Consider the following 24,550-nt stretch of genomic DNA (forward strand, 5'->3'; position numbering starts at 1 on the left):
ATCTGTATTTAGGACATAGGTATCCTGATTTCAGTGTGTTATAAGGCAGACCCTTCTTAATACTCTGTTATTTTGTACTTTCTTCTTTCTGGCGCTCAATGGGTTAATGCTATTCCAATGTGAAAATGGAAGATAAAAGGGGAAGAGAAGAAAATACATTAAAAACTAATAAGAGAAGTGATGTCAGCAAAATGGCAGGCTAAGAAGCTCCAGGCCCTCATTCACCCACAAAAACATTATAAAAAAATAACTAGAGACTTGATAAAATAACTTTATAAGAGATCTGAGAATAGTCAAAGGTCTACAGCAACTAAGGAACACCCAGTCAGGAAAAGACCTAATTAAAAATGGTAGGGAAAGTTTTGAGTCATTACTTACCCTTTCCTTACCACCTGCCCAGTGTGGCAGCAGTTTTGATTTGGAGGAGGTGGCAACCCAGTTCCCAGTCCATCCTTCAAACCAGAGGAAGTAGAGTAGACCTTATTTCCAATATTCTAACTTGTCTGAGTGCTGCCTGAAGGACTCCTCTTTGTTTTTCCTAACTTTGCAGACAGGCGGGAAAGGCAACAGTGCCTGTGAAAGGGGCAAGGAGACTATAGGTCTACAGAAAGCTGAGACAAGAGATTATAGGTGGAGGCATACAATAGACTATCTAAGGTGCCAAGAAGAATCTGGGGTGAGACTCTTTGGGAAATTAATACATTTAAAAGTAGCCACCTATAAAGGGGAACTGAGATATTCAGACACAGGCCCACACAACATGCATGTTCAGAAAAGGCCTGAGAAGATCTTAAGCTTTCACTTCAGGCTAATTCCTATGATCAGAGCAAGTCCAGCTCATTGGTAAAGGATCACCCTTGTAGAGAGCAAGTCTGCAAAGACTGGTAGAGGTAGTTGTTATTTGAGATGTTCATACTGCAACCAAAAATGACAAAGCATACAAAGAAACAGGAAAATATAGCCCATTCAAAGGCACAGAAAAATTGATAGAACCATCTCCACCCAAAGAAGCCCTGACATAGGACTTACTAGACAAAGATTTTAAAGCAACTGTCTTATATATGCTCAAGAGACAAAGGAAAACAGACAAAGAACTAAAGGCAATCAGGAAAAAGAAGTATGAATAAAATGAGAATATCAGCAGAGACAGAAATTTTTAAAAGGAACAAAACAAATTCTGGAGCTGAATGATATTATAATGTAATTGAAAAATTCATTAGAATGGTTCAATTGTAGATTTGATGAGGCAGAAGAAAGAATCAGCGAACTCAAAGATAGGACATTTGTAAGTATTGAGTCTGAGGAGCAGAAAGAAAAAATAATGAAGAAAAGTGAACAGAGCCTAAGGGTCTTATGGGATACCATCAAGAGGACCAAAATACACATCATGTGAGTCCCAGAAGGATAAGAGAGCCAGAAAGTGGCAGAAAGATTACATGAAAAAAATAATGGCCAAAAACTTCCCAGCTTTGACATAATATGTAAATGTACAAGTAAAAGAGGCTCAACAAACTGCAGCTATGACAAACACAAACAGTCCCACACCAACAAATATTAAAATCGAACTGTCAATAGGAAAAGACAGAGAGAATCTTGCAAGTAGCAAGAGAAAATCACCTTATCACATACAAGGGATCCTCAATAATATTATCAGCTGATTTGTCAGCTGAAACTTTAGAGGCCAGATGTGGTAGGATAATATATTTAAAGTACTTAAAGAAAGAATCTATCAAATGAGAATTCTATATCTGTCAAAACTATCCTTCAAAAATGAGGGTGAAATCAAGGCATTCCCAGATAAACAGAAGCTGAGGAAGTTCATTAGCACTAGACCTGCCCTACAAGAAAGACTAATGGGAGTCCTTCAAGTTGAAAGGAAAGGACACTAAACAATAACTTGTGGCTATATAAAACTATAAAGATCTCTGGTAAGGTAAATATATGGACAAATATAAAAATCAGTATTTAAAAATTTTTGGTTTCTAAATCCACTTTTAATTTTGTACAGGATTTAAAAGACAAATACATCAAAAAATAATAAATCTATTTTAATAGTTACACAACGTATAAAAACGTAATTGGTGATATCAATAACAAAAAGTGGGTGGGAGGAGGACAACACTATAAACCAACTGGCCTTAACAGACATATACAGAACACTCCAACAAACAACAGCAACATATACATTGTTCTCAACTGCACATGGAATATTGTCCAGAATAGGCCATGTTAGTTACAAAACTAGTCTTAATAAATTTTGAAAGATTGAAATCATACAAATTATCTTTTTAAATCACAATAGAATGAAACTAGAAATCAGTAACAGAAGGAAAACTGAAAAATTCACAACTGTGTGGAAATTAAGCAACATACTCTTAAACAACCAATGGGGCAAAGAAAAAAACACAAGTGAACTTAGAAAATACCATGAGACAAATATAAGTGAAAATGCAACAACCAAAACTTATGGTACAGCAAAGCAGTGCTGAGATGGAAATTTATAACTGTCAATGCTTACATGAAAGAGATGATCTCAAATTAACAATCTAACTTTACAGCTTAAGGAACTAGGAAAAGAAGAACAAACTAAACCCAAACCTAGCAAAAGGAAGGAAATAATATGTGTGGTTTAAAGTGGAGATAAATAAAAACAGAAAGCAGAAAAACAAAAGAAAAAAATCAATGAAACCAAAATGGTTCTTAGAAAATATCAACAAAATTGACAAATCTTTAGCTACACTGACTAAATAAAAAGAGATTACACAAATACTAACATCAGAAATGAAAGTGGGGACATTACTACTGATTTTACAGAAATGAAAAGGATTATAAGAGAATACAATGGACAATTATACACCAACAAACTGAATAACCTGGATGAAATGAACAAATTCCTAGAAACACACAGCCTACCAATTGAATCATGAATAAACAGAAAATCTTTCATTCATTGCTGGTGGAAGTGCAAGATGGTATGGCCACCTTGGAAGACAGTTTGGCAGTCTCTTAGAAAGCTAAACATACTCTTACCTCATGATCTAGCAATTGCACTCCTTAGGATTTACCCAAATATGTTGAAAACTTATGTCCAAACAGAAACCTGCACAAGGATGTTTATAGCAGTTTTATCCATAATTGCCTAAACCTGTTAGCAATCAAGATGTCCTTCAGTAGGTGAATGGATAAATAAACTGTGGTACATTTATACAATGGAATATTATTCATTGCTAAAAAGAAATGACCCATCAAGCCTTGAAAAGACGTGGATGAACTTTAAATGCATATTACTAAATTAAAGAAGTCAATCAGAAAAGGCTACACATTGTATGGTTCCAACTATATGGCATTCTGGCAACGGCATGAATATGGAGACAGTAAAAAGATCAGTGATCGCCAGTGGTTGGGGGAAGAGAGGGATTAATAGGTTGGGCATAGAACAATTTTAGGGCAGTGAAATTTTTCTGTATGATATTACAATTGTGGACATATCTCAGCATATATTTGCCTAAACCCACAGACTGTACAACACCAAGAGTGAACCGTAATGTAAGCTATGGACTTTGGGTGATAATGATGTGTCAATGTGGGTTCATCGATGTGCCACAATGGTGTGGAATTTTGATAGTGAGGGAGGCTGTGTGCTGGAGAAGGGGTCATATGGGAACTCTTTAATTTTCTGTCCATTTTTCTGGGAACCTAAAACTGCTATAAGAAAATGGTCTATTTTCAAATATTCTCAAAGTATTGAAGAAGAGGGAACACTTCTTAACTCATTTTGTAAGACCGATATTATTCTGATACCAAAACCAGACATATACACTACAAGAAAAGAATACTTGGCCAATATCCCTTATATTGATACAGATATCCTAAAAAATGTTAGCAAACCAAATTCAGAAGCATATAGAAGGATTATACACAATGACAAAGTGGGATTTATTCATGGAATACAAGTGTGGTGCACCATTCAAAAACTAAACAATGTAATATACCACATTAACAGAATGAAGGTAAAAACACACAATAAATTCATGTTTAAAAAGCATTTGATAAAATTCAGTACCCTTTCATGATAAAAACAGTCAACAAACTAGGAATAGAAGGAAACCACCTTAACATAATAAATGCCATATATGAAAACCCACAACTAACATCATACTCAATGGTGAAAACAAAAGTTTTTTCCACTAAGATCAGGAATAGGAGAAGGATGCCCATTTTCACCACTACTGTGCAACATAGTTTTGGAAGCTCTAGCCAGAGCAATTAGGCAAGCAAAAGAAATAATAAGTATCCAAATTGGAAAGGAAGAAGTTCAACTATCTCTGTTCAGAGATGATATGATCTGACGTGTAGAAAACCCTAAGGATTCCACACACAAAAAAATTATTAGAACTAATAAGTTAATTCAGAAAAATTGGATACAATATCAACCTGCAAAAATAAATTATATTTCCATACATTAAAAATAAGTAATCCAAAAAGGAATTTATGAAAAATTACACTTACACTAAGAAGAATAAAATACTCTAGGAATAATCTTAACCAAGGAGGCAAAAGACTTGCAAACTGAAAACTACAAAACATTGTTGAAGGAAATTAAAGAGAACATAAATAAATTGAAAGATATCCTGTGTTCATGGATTAGAAGATTTAGTATTGTTAAATTGTCAAAACTACCCAGAGTGATCTACAGATTCAGTGTAATCTCTATCAAAATCTCAATTGTGTTGTTGGAGAAATTTTAAAAACGTATCCTAAAATTAATATAGAATCTCAAGGGATGCAGAATAGCCAAAACAATCTTGAAAAAGAAGAACAAATTTGGAGGACACAAATTCCTCATATCAAATTTATTTCAAAAATATAATAATCAAAACAGTGTGCTATTATCATACAGACAGACACATAGATCAATGGAATATAAGAGACAACCCAGAAATATACACTCACCCCTATGGTCAAATGATTTTCAACAAGGGTGCAAGACCATTCAATGGGGAAAGGCCAGTGTTTTCAATAAACGGTACTGAGAAAACTGATATCCACATGCAAAAGAATGAAGTTGGGCATTTATCTTACACCATATACAAAATTAACTCAAAATAAATCAAAGACCTAAATGTAAGAACTAAAACTATAAAACTCAGAAGAAAACATAGGGGAGAAGCTTCATAATGTTGGATTTGGCAACAACTTCTCAGAAATGATACCAAAAGCACAGGAAACAAAAGATAAAATAAATAACTTGAACTTCATCAATAACTTTCATGCCTCAAAGGACACCATCAACAGAGTGAAAAGGCAACACAAAGAATGGGAGAAAATATTTGCAAATAATATATCTGATAAGGGATTAACATCCAGAACATAAAAGGAATTTCTATAACTACAACAAAATGAACAATTTGATTAAAAACTGGGCAAAGAACTTGAATAGACATTTCTCCAAAGAATATGTACAAATAGCCAATGAGTACTTGAAAATATGCTCAACATTACTAATCATTAGGAAAATGCAAATCCAAACCACAATGAGAACAACTTTACACCCATTAGGATAGCTATTAATAAAAAAAATAAACAGAATAGACATTTTTGCAAAGAAGACATACAGATGGCTAACAGGAGCATGAAAAGATGCTCAATGCCACTAATCATGAGAGAAATGCAACTCAAAACCACAATTAGGTATCACCTCACACCTATCAGAATGGCTATCATCAAAAAGTCTACAAATAACAAATGTTAGCATAGATTTGGAGAAAAGGGAACCCTTGTACACTGTTGGTGTGAATGTAAATTGGTGCGTCCACCTTGGAAAACAGTATGGAGGTTCCTAAAAAACTAAAAATAGAACTACTGTATGATCCAGCAATTCTTTTTTTTTTATATATATCTGAAGAAAATGAAAACACTAATCTGAAAAGATACATGCACCCCAATGTTCATAGCAGCATTATATACAATAGCCAAGATATGGAAACAACCTAAGTGGCCATCAACAGATAAATGGACAAAGAATATTTGGGGGATATATATATATATATATATATATATATATATATATATATATATATATATATATATATATATTACACAGCCATAAAAAAGAATGAAATTCTGCCATTTGCAACAACGTGATGGACCTAGAGAGTATTATACTTGGTGAAATAAGTCAGACCGAGAAAGACAACCTATGTTATCACTTATATGTGGAATCTAAAAAGTAAAACAAATGTATATAACAAAAAAGACTCACAGAGAACAAACTGGTGGTTACCAGTATGGGGAGAGGGCAGAGAGGAGGAGCAAGAGAGAGATATGGGATTAAGTGATACAAACTGCTATGTTATAAAAGAGATAAGCAACAAGGATATAAATATTCTACAGCACAGGGAATATAGCCATTGTTTTGTAGTAAATTTAAATGGAGTATAATCTATAAAAATATTGAATCACTATGTTGTACACCTGAAACTAAAATATCCTAAATCAACTACACTTCAATTAAAAATTAATAACAAAAAACAGAAATTAGCAAGTGTTGGTGAGTATGTCGAGAAATCATTACTTTGTGCCTTGCTGGTGGGAATATAAAATGGTGCAGCTGCTGTAGAAAACAGGATGATGGCTCCCCCCAAAAATTAAACAAAGAATTTTCATATGATCCAGCAATTACACTTCTGTGTATATACCCCAAAGAATTAAAAGCAACACTCAAACAGATATTTGCACAACAAAGCTCTCAGCAGACTATTCACAATAGTCAGAAGGCAGAAACAACTCAAATGTTCATTGACAGATGAATGGAGAAACAACTTGTGGTATATGCATACGATGGAATATTATTCAGCCTTAAAATGGAATGAAATTCTGATACATGCTACAACATGAGTGAACTTTGAAGACGTTATGCTAAGTGAAATATTCCATACACTAAAGGACAGATATTGTTATTATTTCATTTATATGAAATATATATAATAGTCAAAGTCATAGAGACAGAAAGTAGAATAGTGGTTACCAGGGCTTGGGGGAGCAGATAACAGGGAGTTAGTTTTTAATGGGTACAGAGTTTCAGTTTGGGATGATAAAAAAGTTCTGGAAATGGGAAGTGGCAATGGTTGTACAACAATGTGAATGCACTAAATGCCACTGAACTGTACATTTAAGTATGGTTAAAATGATAAATTTGTTATGTATATTTTGCCACAAATAACAAAAGAGGGGGGTGGGAAAGAGAAGCATGCTGACACTCTTTTTCTGTCTCTGAATGTTGTTAATTGGGTGTGAAGCTTGGAACTATGGCAGCCATCTTGAGATCACGAGAGCCAGACAAACCAACACACACTGAAGATGGAAAGAACCTGAGTCCTTGATGACACTGTTGGAACAGCTAAATTAAACCAATCATGGAATTGGCTTTCTGCCAGATTTCTTGTTAAATGAGAAAACTCCCCTTATTGTTTAAAAATAAGTATTGAAAGGATGATTACTTCCTCTTCCTCAACATCCTCAAGTATCTCATCCTATAAGAATGTCAGCAAAGCTTACCCATCATATAAATATGCATATACTTCATTTCCTTCTGCTTCAAATTCAACTGATCTCTATGAGATATTCATGTTAAAGTCTCTTATATGGGAAGAAGAACTTTCCTAACTACGACTCAAAATTCAAGCACATTAAGGAAAAATGATTAGTAAATTTGACTACATAAAAAAACAATAACAATTTGGCATGGCATAAAACATGCTAGACAATTAAAAAGACACAAGAAAAATATGTGTAACTAATATCTAACAAACTGTTGATATTCCTTCTATATAGAAGCTTATCAGAGTCATTAAAATATAGTCATTAATAAACAACAACCCTATCAGAGACATGGAAGAAATAAACAATTAATGGAAAAAATGCAAATTGTCTTTAAACATATGTAAAAGATGCTCAAACTTGCTTTTAGTAAGGGAGATGCAATTAAAACTACAGTAAGATATACCATTTCTAAACTATTAGATTGGCAAATCCAAAAGATTATCAACACACTCATTTGATGAGGATGTAAAAAAAAACATGTCCTTTCACATACTGCTCATGGCGATGCAAAAGGTTATGATTACTGTAGTAGGTTTAATATTTGTTTCCAAAGATATCAGATCCTAATCTCTGGAACCTATAATTCTTACTGTATTTGGAAAAGGCATCTTTGCAAATGTGATGAAGTTAAGGATTTTGAAATGGAGAGATTATCCAGGCTCTAGAGGCAATCGTAAGTGTCCTTACAACAGAGAGGCAGAGGGAGAATTGACACAGACACAAAAGGAGAAGGCAATGTGACCAGGGATGCAAAGGCTGGAGTGACGCAGGCACAAGCCAAGGAATGTCAGCAGCCAAGAGAAGCTTGAAGAGGCAAGGAACAGATTCTCCTCTAGAGCCTCCAGAAGGAGCGTCATGCTGCTGACACCTTGAGTTTGTCCCAGTGAAACTAATTTTGGACTTCTGACCTCTAAACCAGTGAGTGAATTAATTTCTGTTTTTTATAGATACCAGGTTTGTAGTTATTTATTATGGTAGCTATAGGAAAGTAATGCAACCACTATAAAAGGGAATTTGATTATACCTAGCAAAATTATATGTTCTTATGCTTTGACTAAGAAATCCCATTTCCAGAAACATTATATCTATATACTAAAGATATATGGGTAATGACACAAAAAGATGACAGATATAAATACAGACATTCATTGAGGCACTATTTGTATAAGAAAAAATGGAAGCAACTTAAATATCCATCAATTCTGTGCTGGATGAACTATCACACAACCCACAGTATATACTAAGTAAGCTCAAAGAAGAATTATGAATAGCTCCACATAAAGCTACGGTGGGACCTCCAGGATATACTGCTAAGAGAAAAAGTCCATGTACACAAAGGTATATAGCATGGTATTTTTTTAATCTAAGAATTGGGGTAATTCAAATACAGTTGACCTTTGAACAACACAGGGACTAGGGGCACTGACCCTCCACACAGTTGAAAACCTGCACATAACGCATAGTTGGCCCTCCATATACTCAGTTCCTCCATATCCATGGGTCCTCTGTATCTGTGGTTCCGTATCTGTGGTTCAACCAACTTTGGATCAAATAGTATTGCAGTATTTACTACTGAAAAAAAAATCCATGTATAAGTGGACAAATCTGTATTGTTCAAGGGTCAACTGTATATACACTTTTACTTATATTAAAAAATAAAAGGAAAGGACTTTTGTTCGGGGGACAAGATTTAATAGACATACTTCTCCCTATTACTTTGGCTAGGTACGCTAAAAATCCTGGATATTACAGGTAAAACAAATATAAGACGCCTCTGAAAAGTGGAAAGAAAAAAGGCAGACTGGCTGGGGACTTTGAGATCCAAGTAATAAGGCAATTCCCTTGGCTTTATTTTTACCTCATACACACCAGATGGGGTGCTGGAGAAGCAGGAGACCCTAAAACACCAAAAGGAAAAGACAAAAAGAGCTCTAAGAAAAGCCTGCTGTATTTAGACACAGGACCAGAAAAAGGGGGAACGTAGCAAGAAACAAAGCTTTTAGACAACAACTGCCCTAACATCACAGAGTGAAACACAGCTGCACCCTCACCATGGCAGCAAAGACTGAGTGGGAAATGTGGATTCCATGCTCACTTGATTATAAACAAATACCCCTCCCCACTCTTTGGGGTGGTATCAGAGAAGACCTCATGGGGAAAAAGGGCTTTCATCCCCACCTGGTGGAAATGAGCACACACCCCACCCATGGTGTCAGTGGAGACCATGCAAGGAGTCTGACTTCCACCCACATCCAGTGAAAATTAGGCTCCGCTTCCCTCCTCTCTCATAGAAGGGAAGGCACCCTTCCCCTCTCTGGGCTGGTGCCACCCGAAGCCAAGTGAAACAGTGGAACTTTCACGACCATCCAGTGATGAGGAGCCCTCCTCCCTTCCACAGTGTCAGGGCATGCCACAAGGAAGGCAGGCAAGAAGTGCCTTCCCACTCCTACCTGGGTGGTGTCGGTGGAGACCTGGTGGGGAGTGAAATCCTTCTTCCACCAAGCAGTAGTAACAAGGCTCCACTTCCCTTCCATCCCCATGCCTGGCCCATCCCCCATGTTAGTAGAGCCTGAGTGGGGAACCTGGACTTTTATCCCCACCTGGCAGTAATGAACACCCCCTCCCCCTGGGATGGTGTCAGTGGAGGCCACATAGGGAACAGTAAGGAGGTGTGCTCCCTCTCCCAGCCAGGGTAGTGTAGGTGGAGGCCTGGTGGGGAGCCTGAAATTCCACCTCTACCAAGCACTAATGAGGCAGGCACCACTTCCTCTCCCTCTCTACCCTCCAACTCCTGAGTCAGAGAAGACTGAGTGGTGAACCTAGACTTTCATCCTCACCTGGTTGCTATAAGACTGTGATCCCTTTCCCCCACTGGCATGGTGTCACTGAAGCCTTGCTAAAACAGATGACTTAAATAAGACACAGTCTCATAACATAATACCCAAAATGTCCTGGATATAATCAAAACTCTTCTATCCAAAAAATCTTAATTGAGTGAAAAAATATGATCAACAAACACCACCACCACAACAAACAACACCACCAAGATAATAATAGATATTGGAATTTTCTAACGTAAATTTTAAAGTAGTCATCATAAAAATGTTTCAAAAAATATTGCAATGAGAAAATACAAACATGCTTGAAATAAATGAAAAAAGTAGAAAGTCTCAGCAAAGAAATGGAAGATACACAGAAGAACCAAATGGAAATTTTATTTTATTTAATTAATTAATTTATTTTTTACCATCTTTATTGGAGTATAATTGTTCTACAATGGTGTGTTAGTTTCTGCTTTATAACAAAGTGAATCAGTTATACATATACATATACATATATCCCCATATCTCTTCCCTCTTGCATCTCCCTCCCTCCCACCCTCCCTATCCCACCCCTCTAGGTGGTCACAAAGCATGGAAATTTTAGAACTGAAACATACTGAAACAGAAATTCAATGGATGGATGTAACTGAAGAATGGAGAGGAAAGAGGAAAGTTAACGTGAAGGCAGAACAACAGCAACAACCCAACTTTAACGACCGAGAAAAATGGACTAAAAAAATATAGAACAATGCCTCGGGGACCTACCTATGGGACCATAAACAAAAGATGTGATATTCATGTCATTTTTTCTTGGAAGGAGAGGAGAAAAAGTGTTTGAAGAAATTATGGCTAACAAATTTCAAGTTGAGCAAAAGACAAACCTAGAGGTTCAAGAAGCTGAGCAAACCCCAAGAAGAATTGTTCCAAAGAAATCCATGAAACACACATCATGATCAAACTTAGGAAAATATTAAAGACAAACTCCCAAAAAAAATCGGAAAAAAATTTGAAAGCAGGGAGAGAGAAATGATGTGTTATCTATAGGAAAAAAACAATTCAAATAACAGCATTTTTCTCATCAGAAACCATGGAGTATAGAAGGAAGTGGCACAACCTTTTTCAAGTGCTGAAAGAAAACTGTTAACCTAAAATTCTATATCTGGTGGTTATGTTATCCTTCGGGAAAGGTGGGGTATGCAAAGACATTGTCGGATGAAGGAAAATGAAGAGAATTTATCACCAGCAGAATGTAAAGTAAAAGAATCACTAAAGGAAGTTCTTAAGACAGAAAGGAATTGATAATAGAGGTGCTCATAGAATGTCAGTTAGGAAGAAAGAAAATTGGAAAGAGCAAAAATATAAACATAGTAGCTTTTCCTTTTCCTCTTGAAATTTCTAAAATTCTGTTGAATGGTTGAATCAAAAAGTATTACACTATGTTACGTGGTTCTCAATGAATGTACAGAAAATACTGAAGACTATTCTACTACAAAATGTGGATAATAATGGAACTTTATTGATCACACAATGGAGAGTTGGGCATGCAGATACTCACCACTGTTTGAGCTACCTATTTGATAATTAAAATCTCTACATCATCTCCATGAACACTCACTTACTTTGGTATCATTCTCTTTCCTCTGCCCTTAGAAAATATCCCTATCAGAATGCAGTGCTTTTCAGATGTTTCAAATCTGTTCTAACACCACCAACTGCATTCTGTAATATCCACTCCCTGGTTATTAAATGCTTCTATTCCAACGTCAAGGGACTCAGGGCAGCCCAAGAATTGTACCCTGCATCTTCATTAATCCCTACCTTCAGTAAGTTGGCAGAGAGATGAATTTAGAGACAAGGAAAGAGGCATTGTGGGCCCACATGGTAAACTACTGAAGCCGTCCAAAAAAGATCCAGTGATAGGGCCAACTGTCTATGAAAGAACGTGTGCAGATGACATAGGTGAAATCCAGAAACAAACCATTATATCCCAGGAGAAATCCTGTGCAAAGACTCTACTGAACAGAGTTGAAAAAGGTCAGGAAGTATGGATAATAACACGTTTAAGTTAAGTATACTGAGCCCATGCATCTACAACAGCACAGAGTTACCCAAGCAGAAGGGAGGAGGGGTTTTGTCAAAAAAGATCTGTTTGGGGCAAGGGTCAGATCTTAACTCTGCAAAAATGATAAGTGCACAAGAAAAATATGTTTTTTTAAAAAAGCCTAAACTTGTCAGAACAGTGCTGTGTTGTGATGCACCTCACTGAGAGGATGAAAGGAGAAAAGCAACAAAGGAGGAGAAAAGCCTGAGTGACCTCAGGGATGACGCAGAGATGAAACAAAGGAGGGTGTGGGGAGAGACAACAGGTGGACCGAGTGTTCTGGTTAAGAATGTGACTCCAGGAGGCAGGTAGAACCTCGCTGGCAGATGGAGTCCATGGGACCTGGGATCAGAGAGAAACTAAAGAGGGTGTATGGTTTCCAGATAGTGTGGGGGATCCATTAGTCGTGAATCCTTCCCCTTGATGTCTGCTTCCTACTTTAATGGAGGTTTAGGGAACTGAGCATCAACTCAGCTTCCCTATTGTCTGTGCTCCCAGTTCTTCTCTGCCCCCATGGACCAGCGACACACCAGCAGGGCACTTTCCTCCTTACCATCGTTGTCCCATTTCAGTGTAAAGGGGCTATGTAGTGTCCCATGGAAGCGAATGTGTTCCTTCCCCAATCAGTCCTACACCCGGACAGCCTCAGACCCCTGGAGTGTCCCATCAGTTACCTCCGAGCTCTGTCTGCTCACCCGGGAGCCCCCACTCTTCACTCCAGTCAGGGTGGACTTCCCCCCTACTTTCTCCCATACAGCCCCCACAAGTCCAGCCCACTGTCCCAGGCCCAGCTCCTCTTTGAGGAGTCTCTGAAAACTTCCTCCTCTTTATAAATTAAGAGGGTTCTACAGAGGTGACCATAACACCACAAGGAACAAGAATGTGTGAAATCATAAACATGACCTCTGTAGCCCCTGAGTCAGTAAAGGTATGAATAGTGACACATGCTTCATAACACACAGCAGGGAAAGGAACTCACCCTGGGTGGCTCAGGCTCTGGGACCCAGAAAGAGATCCTGATTCTTGTTCCAGTGTCCCTCCCTGCCAACCCCCAGTCACCTCTTCCTAGAACTCCAAGTAGGTCCCGAACCCTCAGGTCACCAACAGAGGATGGGAAAAGCACTATTATTCACTGGAAAGAATGAGGATTTTTCCCCAGCCCAACTCCATTACACTGCATACCACAGAGATGGCACTGAAATTCCTACGTAATATAGTTAGGTGTGTGGTTCCCTTCCTTTTCTTACATCCCCAAATGCTCACTCAAATATAGTAATGTTATTGAGGTTAATAAACAACAACCCTGTTAAAGATTGGAAATTAGGATAGGAAGGAAGCAAACATTGGTGTTGTGGACGATGTGCCAAATACTGTGCTGGGATCTTGATGAAATTTTACCCTTGAACTCCTCATGTCACTCCTTTGAGTGTAAGGACCAGGAGATAGACATATAAACACATATACACACATATAAATATATATATACACATATACATATGTGTGTATATGTGAGTGTGTGTGTGCACACGTTATATATTAAATAAATTAGCAAGCTAGAGGATAAGAACACTTACTCTGTGTGTGTGTGTATAGTGCCAACATGCAGAAAAATATTATAATTTGTTTAGGAAAGTTCTCATATGGAATAAAAGGATATAGTGATGCATGGGAATAATCATCCCTTTCTGGAGAGTAATTATCTCTAGGGGAGAGGAAGGGGATACAATCAGGGAGGAGTAAAGTTTTCTCTTAAGCTGGATTGATTTTATAGCTCTATGCTCTTCATCTGAAATCCTTCATAAGTAGTAGCACTTTTAGGGGATTCAGGTTTTTTTAATATCATAAATGTAATACATACTCCATTTAGCAAATGTTTAATATTTTGAGTAAAATGCGGTGTTAAAAAATATCAATACCCAGCAATCCCATCATCATTGAAATTTACACTATGCTATTTCGTTCCATTATTTTCCTCTGCATGTAAATATGTAAACGTAATATACATGTATTACATACACATTTCCTATAACTATTATCTTACTCTATATACAATTCAGTATCCTTTTTTCTTGTTGTTATTTTGGTTTTGCTTTTATCTTAATTCTTGCCTTGAGTACTAGCATGTAGAGAAAGTTTTCTGATTAAATGACAAGGTATAAGATGAGATGTAACTATGATTTGTAATGAAGCCTTTACCAGTTAACCCAGCCCCAACTCTTGAACAAGATATATGATTGGAAATGCCATACCTGTAACATATTAAATAATGTTACATGTCTGGGTCTGCTCATGAGCTGTCTATAGACCTCCTTTTATCTGTGTGTCAATCACTCTATCCAACAGTTATAAAATCATAGTTCGGTGGAACACTGTAATGCCAGGCAGTATAATCTTCACTCCTATCATTCACCCTTTGGATGGGTGGTAGGAATAATAATAATAATAACAACAATAATAAGCAATAATAATAATAATAAGCAATAATAAAAGATACCAATGATCATAGAGCACATAATAGATAAACTGCTTGCTGAAGATCATGCAACCAGCAAGTAATGAGTCCCAATGTCAAATCCCAGTCCATCTGACTCCAAAGCCCATGCCCCTAACCACTGTTTCTATATTTAGTGCCCTTCTATATTAGGCCCGAGGCTAGCACGAGGGAAGAGACTCACCCAAGGTCCTGTGCTCTGTTGATAGGTCTGGCTACTGGGACACATGTTTGATGATTCTCATCTTCTGTCTAGCTGACCCATTATTATTCCTTCTCTTCTGCACTATTTCTTCTTCCTGGGGCTCAATAAGAAATTGCTTCACTCATATCAAACTAGAAGGAAAATAAGGAGACAGGAAAGCATGTGGAAAAAAAAGAAATGATGAGATGGGACCAAAGTTCACTTCTTGCTGATACAATTCCAGATGCTGGTTCAAATCTTCTATCTTATGGGACAGAGGAGGCAGGATGGGCCAGGAGTAATATGTCTCAAAATCCCGCTACATGCCAGACATTCTTTGAGGTTTTTTTTCCTTTTCTTCTTACAAGTCTGGAAATATGCACCCTTAGTCCCATTTTACAGATGGCCAACCTCAGATTCAGAGGTATGTAAATTTTCCAGGGTCAAATGTCTACACTTTGCCCACTACACAGATCAAGCAGCAGCCTCCTGTTTTAGATGACAGAATTCCAGGGCTTAAAAGACTTATAGTGGAAACCTCGCCTGATGTAGAATCTGGGCTGTGTCATGCTCCCCATTGGACATGAAGATGATGGTAGGGATGAAATCCTACTCTGTGGGCCAAGAGGACTGGGTGTGGGGGCCACAATGACTAGCTGATTCTTGAGGTGCTGAACTGGACCCAGAAAGCAGCACAAGCTGTTGCCCTTTGGAAAGAGAACCTGAATGGTAGGATATTAACATGTACACAACTACTATATGAAAGGGGTTTTACATTTTATCTCATTTAATGCTAACTCTATTTAAGACAAATAATTATCCCTATTACTCAGATAAGGGAACAGAAGTACAAAGTTAAGCAACTTGACCTAGGGAAACAACCGTATAAATTACTGCTCCAGGACTCAAAACCCAAAATGACAAAAAGACTAAGTTTTTCCCCCCCCGTCCTGTGAGCTAACATTCGGATTACCTCAAAGCATTACTATTCAGTTATACTTTTTCAAACAATGGAGTGAAGCACTCTTTAAATAATGAAAATCACTATAAAATATAAACTACCATGTGAATAACAAAAATTAAAAATCAAAATGTGTGTGAAAAGTTGGGAAAATTATTTACCACTTATATTCAGACATAAGGTTTATAACCTTGACGTGCAAAATACTCAAACAATAAAGATAGGTCAATGATATCAAGTGATAATGTGCATAAAAAGCAATAAATTCCCAATAAATACTTGGAAACATTCCATGTCAAATAAACAAATGAAATGAAAATGAATTTTATTAAATGAAATAAGGAAGTCATAAAGTATGCAGAATATGATCCTATTTCTGCAAAAGAATACACATCAATGTGTGTATGTGTGTGTCATTAAATATAAGTTAGTGCATTACATACAGAGAAAAATCTGGAGAGTAGGCACCAATAAATTAAAAGATACCTGTATTATGATGAGCAGAAGATGGAGGCAGAGGGAGAGATAGAATGATTTCAGTTTCTTAATATACATTTCAATATTGTTTAAAGCTTGTTAAAAAACAAAAAGTATTAACTGGTAATTTGAAAAAGTTATTGAGATAAAGTTTTGTAAAATAGGAAAACCTTCAAGGCAAGCCACAAAACGACAATGCAAAGATCCATTTATTGATTTAGAAACATGTTCATATACTGTTGTGTGAAAATAACACATTAAAAAGATTTCTTTGATAATAATTCAATGTGTGTGGGTTGATGGGAGAGAGAGGATATTTTCATTTTATAAATTTGCATTTCTGTAGTGTTTTAAATATGGAGCATTTATTGTATAAAATGTTAAAAACTTATAATAATTATGATCTGGTTATAAATATCATGCTCATATATTCATTGCTTTGGAAACATGTTCATAGCATACTGTTTTATGAGTAAAAGAAGCAGATCATAATGATTTATTTGACACTGTTCCTCTGTATGTGTGTATTTCTATGTCTCAAACTTCATACCAATTACTCATATACCAACTCATGCAGCTTTCCATTTAGCTCACATGGGATGGGACTTCTAGCTTTAGGGCTTGAAAATCCCAGGATGGGCACAAATATAGAGGGATCACCACCAGTATGTGGAAAGTTCCAGAAAGCTTTGGCCTATACGATGGAATTCATTCACCCCCCCCAATCCCCCTTCCATTACCTAACCCTTTGCCAAGCCCCTTAGGGGGCTGGTGATTCTGATGCATATCGCCAGGTGGCATCTTTCTCCATTTTCTATGGATTATTTTTCCCCCCAAAAGGCATAATTTTTAGAAATAGAAACAAAATAGTTTCTGAAAAGTAGATAACTAAATAAGTACAGGAACTTTCCTGGTAGTCCAGTGGTTAAGAATCTGCCTTCCAATGCGAGGGACGCGGGTTCAATCCCTGGTCGGGGGAACTAAGATCCCACATGCCACAGAGCAACTAAACCCACGCGCTGCTGCTAGAGAGAAGCCTGCAACAAAGAGCCCATGCACCACAATGAAGACCCAGCGCAGCCAAAATTAAAAAAAAAAAAGTACAGCGTAGTTCCAACCCTCTTTGTAAAATTCATATGTATTTAAAAGACTGAGAGGATGTATACTTAGTTTTGTTTCCTATATCTACAACTGCATTTACATCTCTTTTATTTATTAATGTGTATAGTCTACTGTGTACTAGGCACTGTCAGTCCAATTCCACATTTGCATCCCACGCCTTCCCTCTCTTGATCTCTAGACCTGCATAACTGGAAATGCTCACAGGGAGCAAAATGGATGTTAGTGCCTACCCAAAACAGACTCCATTCCAAGCAAGTGTAGTTCAAGCTTCACTCCGAGTCCTGGAAAACCAACATCTAAACAGGAAATGATGCCGTTGAGTGGGGAAAGTTTGCCACCTTGGGAAACTGAGGCATTTTATAATCCTCATGTCTGTTCTTTTGCATACTACTAAGGGGCTACTACCTTCTAACAGGATCTCACTCTCAGATACAGAGTAAAGGATGCAGTGACCTTTATGTGATTTCAGTGTTGATTCTCCTCATGGGTTTTACTTTCTCTTTACTCCTTGTCTAGGTCTGGTGGTAGATTTCAGAACTGGTTTTGTGTCTGTCTTATCCCTAGGGGATGGTCCCTTCCATTTAGTCATCTGAGAGGTTCATGTGAGGTGACATGGAGTTTCTGCTTCAAGTAAGATCTCTACCAGTAAGCAGGCCTGGCCCAAGTTCCACAGGAGACAGAAAAGAGTAGAGACCAAGCTCTCAAATACAAGCACTGGACTGGGACGCTGGTCTAAGCATCTAATTCTCCTGATTTAGTGGAATAGTTTTTGTAGACTTCTCACATGATGGACACCTCCCCTCAGCATTCCTCTTATACCCAACACCCCAATATGATCCAAATTCTCTTCTCTATCTCCTGCTTATTAAACTACACTGTCAGAGAAATTCTCCTATGACCTGGTAGTGGAGAAAACTTGTTTAACTATGACATACATTCCAGAAGTAATAAGGGGAAAGAGTGATATGTATAATTTGTTTTTTCATTAAAAATTGAATGGTTAAAGAAAAACATAAGTAAAGTAAAACAAAAAATTAAAAATTGGGAAAAATACTTACAATTTAGGTAACAGTTATATCCCTAATATGTAGAAGTCTTATGAAAAAGTGGATGCAAAAAACAACATAAGACAAAAAAAGGGGCAGGTATTTCACCAAAAAATGTAGATGCAAGAGTAAAAAAAAAAGTCTTTAAACACAAGAAAAATGCTCAACCTAACTCATGATAAGCAATGCAAAGAAAAATAACTATAATGATATACCTCTTCTTACCAATTAGATAGTCTGTGAAGAAATAGACATTCTCATATATTGCTGGTGGTAATGTAAAATAATACTGCCCTATAGAGGGGATTTGATACTATCTAGTAAAATTACATAGGTATTCAGTCTTGGAACCAGTAATCTCTCTTTAGAGAATTTATCCCCCCAAAACAATGCAAAAATACAAAAAGTCATAATAAGCACAAGGCCATTCCTCGCAGAACAGTCCTTAACAACAGAAGATTATCAACAAGACAAATGTCCACCAACAGGGGGCTGGTTGAGTAATCTAAAGTACATCTATATCAGAGAGTACTCTGCAGCCATAAAAAGCAATGAGGATTCCCTCTCTAGACTGTTAAGGAGTGATCACCAGGATATAATGTTACATGAAGAAAGCAAGGTGCAGAAAAAAATGTATAGAGCTGCTGCTGTCTAATATGGTAGCCACTAGCCACAAACAGCTATATAAATTTAATTTTAAAAAAATAAATGAAACTAAGAATTCAGTGATTGTACTGGCCACATTTTAGGTGCTCAGCCACCACTTGTTGCTAGTGGCTATAGTGTTAGTGCAGATAAAGGACATTTTCACTTCTGCAGAAATTTCTATTGGACAGTGCTGGTGAAGAATGTGCCACCTTTTAAATCTGGATGGGGAAGGAAACTAATATACATATTTCATTTGCTTGCATATTTAAAATATGGAAAGTTAAAACAAAAACGGACAAAATTACCTACAAGCAGATGGAGGAGCAGCCCATGCTGCAAGGCAATGATGTGTTTTCTCTTGCTTCATGCGTTGAAAAGTTCAAGAAACAATGACCAACCCAGAAGCAATGCTCAATTCTAGTCCCCAGGTAGAGTCGTCTGAAAACATGTCCCACTAAAAGGAATCAGGCTTCCTTTTAGGTCTGGGCAGGGACTGTACCAGGTGAGTCTAGACCAAACTCTCATACCAGAAAGCATATCAAAAGGACTCAAGCCAACATGAAGGGCACCCCCCCAGACAAAGAGAACAATTTGAACATCAGAAAGATTAATGACTACAATGGGTTAAACCACATCAAATATGTAAGCATCTGTGAGCTCACTACGGCACTTAAAACAAACAAACAAACAAACTCACTGCTCACCTTTGGTGGATCCCAGAGAAAGAACTCATTATTCTGAAAAGTGGAAATAATGCAAAAGAATTACATATACGTTCCTCCTACCTTCCTGTGTGTACCACACCTCAGTGTAACCTCATAGTTACTTTATAGAAGAATTCCAGCTAATAAATGCAGAAGAAAGTATAGAATTAAAACATCACCTTTCTGCAACCTTTAAAAGCATATCTAGGCAATTATCTTCAGAGGCTGCAAAAAATGTGTGATGAAAAGCAGATGCAAAATTTGAAAATGGATGGATCAGGCTGACAACACCTAAGACCCAGTGATCAATCTCAACAACACAGAAGGAGAGAAAACCACACAAGATGAGCCCCCAGGTATAACACCACCGCATCTGAGGTACTCTTGCCAAAAACCTGAATCTGATCAAGCCTCTAGATCTACTTACCAATTTAAAGGAAATAGGAGGGGGCCAGTAGAACGTAATAAATACATAAAAAACACAACAGGGATACAATCATCAAAATCCAGAAAGCAAACTCCACAGGACAAAAGTTATAGTTTCTTAAGCAAATCAACTGGAAGGTTAGAAAAAAAAGAGGGTAGACATTCTTTAGATAAAAAGAGATTTCAGAGAAATTAAAATTAAAGTCACATGAGCTACTATCACATGAGCTACTACCGCACACACAGTAGAAGAACAAGAATGAAAAAGGTGGAAAATACCAAGTGTTGGCAAGGATGTGGAGCAAATGGAACTCTTATATCCTGCTGTGGGGGAATATAGATTGGAACAACTACTTTGAAAAACTCATTGGAAGTATTGACTGAACCGAACATACACATACCCTTTGACTCAGAAATGCTACTCTTAGGTACATACCCAAGAAATGAAAAAAAAAAGCCTATTCAAGAAAGTGTATAGCCTCATTATTCAATAAGACAAAAAAGTGGAAAATATCCAAATCTCCATAACAAAGATATTGTGAAATATCCACACAATGCATTTGTTTTCATAATTATTCCCTTTCTGTTTTTCTTAAAACTCTAGTATATGACAAAATGACTCCTGAAGCATAATTTCCACACAAAGAGATACGACCCCGCCTAACCTTAACCACTGTGGGCTGAGATAGTTCAAAAAAGGTCTTTTTTCTTCTTCCTAAGTGCACTGGTTCAGTGTGGGTTCTAGAAACAGAGTCCTGCCCCTAGTTCTGCCACTTACAAACTGTGTGAGTTTGAATAATTTTATTTCATCCTACAGTCACTCAATTGTCTCATCTGCAAAACCAGGATTATACAGTACAGTAAGTCCCCTACATACAAACCTTCAAGTTGCGAACTTTCAAAAATGCAAATGTGCATTCGCATGTCCAGTCACGTAAGTTAGTTCTCGTGTCTGGCGTACATTGTCACGTGTGTGCATCCTCTACAAGTGGTTGTGCTTTTGTGTACTTTACTGTACAGTACTGTTGCTGTGCAAAATGAGGAGCTTACTAATGATGACCTGATGGAATTGGAGGCCCAGAGAAAGGACAAGGAGAGACAAGAGGAGGAAGAAGTAACTGAAGAACTAAAGAGATTCACGACACAAGAAATGGCAAGAGGATTTTTTTTATTTGAGGAGGCACTGCTAGTTTTTGAGGAACAGGACTCAAATGTAGAATAGTACACGAAGGTTGCAACAGCCATTCAGAATGCAATACTGTACTACAATGTCATCTATGACGAGAAAAAAGAGCTACTACCCAGCTATCACTGGATCATTTTTTCAAGAGGGTAGATAGAATTGAATCCAGCAAGGAACCAAAACCTGTGCCATCAACGTCAGGCATGAGTAAAATTGCAGCTTGCCCTCCATCTCCCAGTGAGGACAATCCTTCAGGTCTACCATTTCCCACCTCCTCTCCCTCCTCCAGTCAGTAACTCTTCTTGCCTGTTCACTCGATGCCAGCCCCTGTATGCCAGCTGTTGTACTGTACTACTGTACTTTTCAAGGTACTGTACGATTAAAATTTTTTTTAAATCTTGTGCTTGTTTTTTATGTATTATTTGTGTGAAAAGTATTATAAACCTATTACAGTACAGTACTATATAGTCAATTGTGTTAGCTGGGTACCTAGGCTAACTCTGTTGGACTTAACAAACAAATTGGACTTATGAACATGCTCTAGGAATGGAACTCATTCGTATGTAGGGGACTTACTGTACTGATCATAGAAGAAAAAAGTTTTTAAAAATATTGCCTTGTGTTTTGGTTTTTACAAGGATAAATGATCAAGAATCACATTATTTTAAAAAATCAACTGCAGAGACATTGGAATACTGTACTCTCTGTGATCTTGGGAGAGTGAAAGTATCTCAGTGTCTCTGTTTCCTTTTCTGTAAAATGGCAAAAACAATCATCTGTACCTCAGGGGTTGTTGTTTTGAGACTTAATACATGAAAACTCTTAGAACAGTACTAGACATACAATAACAACTCAATAAATGCTAGATGATTTTTAGAAATACAAGTTTTTTATCATTTTGATAGTCTGAGTTTCCATGTGTCTTTAATAAAGCTTAATGATCTAACAACCGAATCCTATTCATCAATTGATGCATATTTAAATCACTAAATTTCACTATAACCACTGTTGAATGACTTAGTTCTTTGGAGAACGTCTCAAAAGCACTTGGAACAACTAATCTCAGGAAGCACACCACCATTTCTGCACATGGCCAAACATAAAGCTGAGGTCCCATGCAGGATCCTGCCTTATCCTCACATACCCCCCATGCACCCACACTGCAGGTCCCTCCTGCCCTACCTCCAACAGGCCCTGTCCAGGCCACCCATCCTCTGCACACCACTGCAGCTCAGGGCCAATCCACCCTCGTCTCTCCCCTGGACCCTGCAAATTCTCCTAATGGTTATCCCCATAGCTATCCTGTCCCTGTCCAGTCCATTCCCCACACAGCAGCAAGAGTCACCTTGTGAGCACATGAATCAGAGCATGTCACTCCCACCCTCTAACCCTCAGAATAAACTCCAAACTCCTTACACAGCCCACACCATGTGGCTCCTGTCTGCCCTTGACCTCATCTCCTACCATCTGCACTTTGTCTGCCAAGTAACTGCCACTTGAGCTTGTCCTTTGCTCCTGGAACAACTGGTGTGACTCACACCACAGGGTGAATGACCCAAAGGCCTGCCTTGGTTTCCTCTTGTCATTCAGGATTCAACTCAAATGTCACTTCCTGATAAAGAGATTCACTGACAACTATTGGATAATAATCTATTGTATAATAATCCCTGTCCCAGTCATTTTCTATTCTATTTATGTGTTTATTTTCTTCAAAGTGCAAATCCCCATATGAAATTGCCCCGTTTATTGATTTACCTCCTTATTGCCAGTTTTCCCAAACTAGAATGAAAGTTCCAGGGATCCTGCCTGTCTTGTTCTCTGTGCTGTGTCCCCAGTGCCTCTCATACACATTTTTGAATAAATATTCCTTAAATCAAGGAATTGTTAACCTATTTAACACAAAGGAGCAGGCACAGATTTAAAGCTGAGTGTCAGGAACAAATGACAACAAAATTAGACATCAAAGGATTCAAAATTTTAAGAAGATATTGTTGCAAATCTATAGCAGTATTTTTCAAACTTGGGTGAGTACCATAATGAACTGAAGAAATTATTCAAAAGTAGATACCTACCACCCCACCTCCCTGGTTTGGGCTCAGCAACCTAGGGTGAGCCCAGGTATCTGCAATTTTAACAAGCACCACCTGACAATTTTGATGAGGTGGTCCATGGACCACACTTGGAAAAATCCTGAGCTAAACAGCTGACGTTTGTGTAGCATTAATCTGATGCCTACCATGCATCTGGAACCATGCACCAGAGTTCTATGATACCTGTGGTGTGTCTGTTAATATTATTACTTGAAAGTTCACTGGTCCTTCCCTCCCACCTACAATCACAGATTTCTTTCCCACATGGGCTCATACCTAAACTCCACAATACTCCTGGGTGGTCGGAAGCATTGGGTACTGTTATCCTGTTGTATACAAGACAATGGAGGGAAGGGTGGTGACTTACCTAAAATGTCCCAGTGATGGGGCCTGATCTCTTCACTCTTGCTCCAGGAACCTGTCTAGCAGATTCAACATCACACTTAGTTCTTCTCTACTGGATCCTGTTTCTGTGGCTCAGAGTCCATACCTTCTCTGATGTTCCACCGTAGGAAGAGTAAGAGGATAAGACAGCACATGGAATAGAGAGGAATGTGAAAGGATGGAAAAACACGTGAAATGCAGGGGAAGGGGTTGAGGATGTGCTTGTCTGTCCCCACTCAGTTCACTGCAAGTTGTGCAATGATACTTTTCCTCTTCCCCAGCTCCATCACACAGCCCCCTCCACACACA

At 37.7% G+C, this 24,550-nt stretch overlaps 1 long non-coding RNA gene across 2 annotated transcripts in view; it reads right to left on the reverse strand.

Annotated features, from left to right (window-relative positions):
- The window catches only part of LOC117198038 (uncharacterized), a 34,154-nt gene that overhangs the window by 8,462 nt on the left and 1,142 nt on the right, over positions 1-24,550 (reverse strand). Inside the window, exons 2-4 of one of the 2 annotated variants that reach the window (XR_007474982.1) lie at positions 24,225-24,352; positions 20,159-20,191; positions 15,201-15,352 (exon numbers count right to left, since the gene is read on the reverse strand). This is a non-coding gene — a long non-coding RNA (uncharacterized LOC117198038). The remainder of the gene's footprint in view (positions 1-15,200; positions 15,353-20,158; positions 20,192-24,224; positions 24,353-24,550) is intronic. The other variant, XR_004478963.2, reaches the window with a different exon arrangement.

The sequence above is a fragment of the Orcinus orca genome, chromosome X, assembly GCF_937001465.1.
Source record: "Orcinus orca chromosome X, mOrcOrc1.1, whole genome shotgun sequence".
Classification (NCBI taxonomy): Eukaryota; Metazoa; Chordata; class Mammalia; order Artiodactyla; family Delphinidae; genus Orcinus; species Orcinus orca.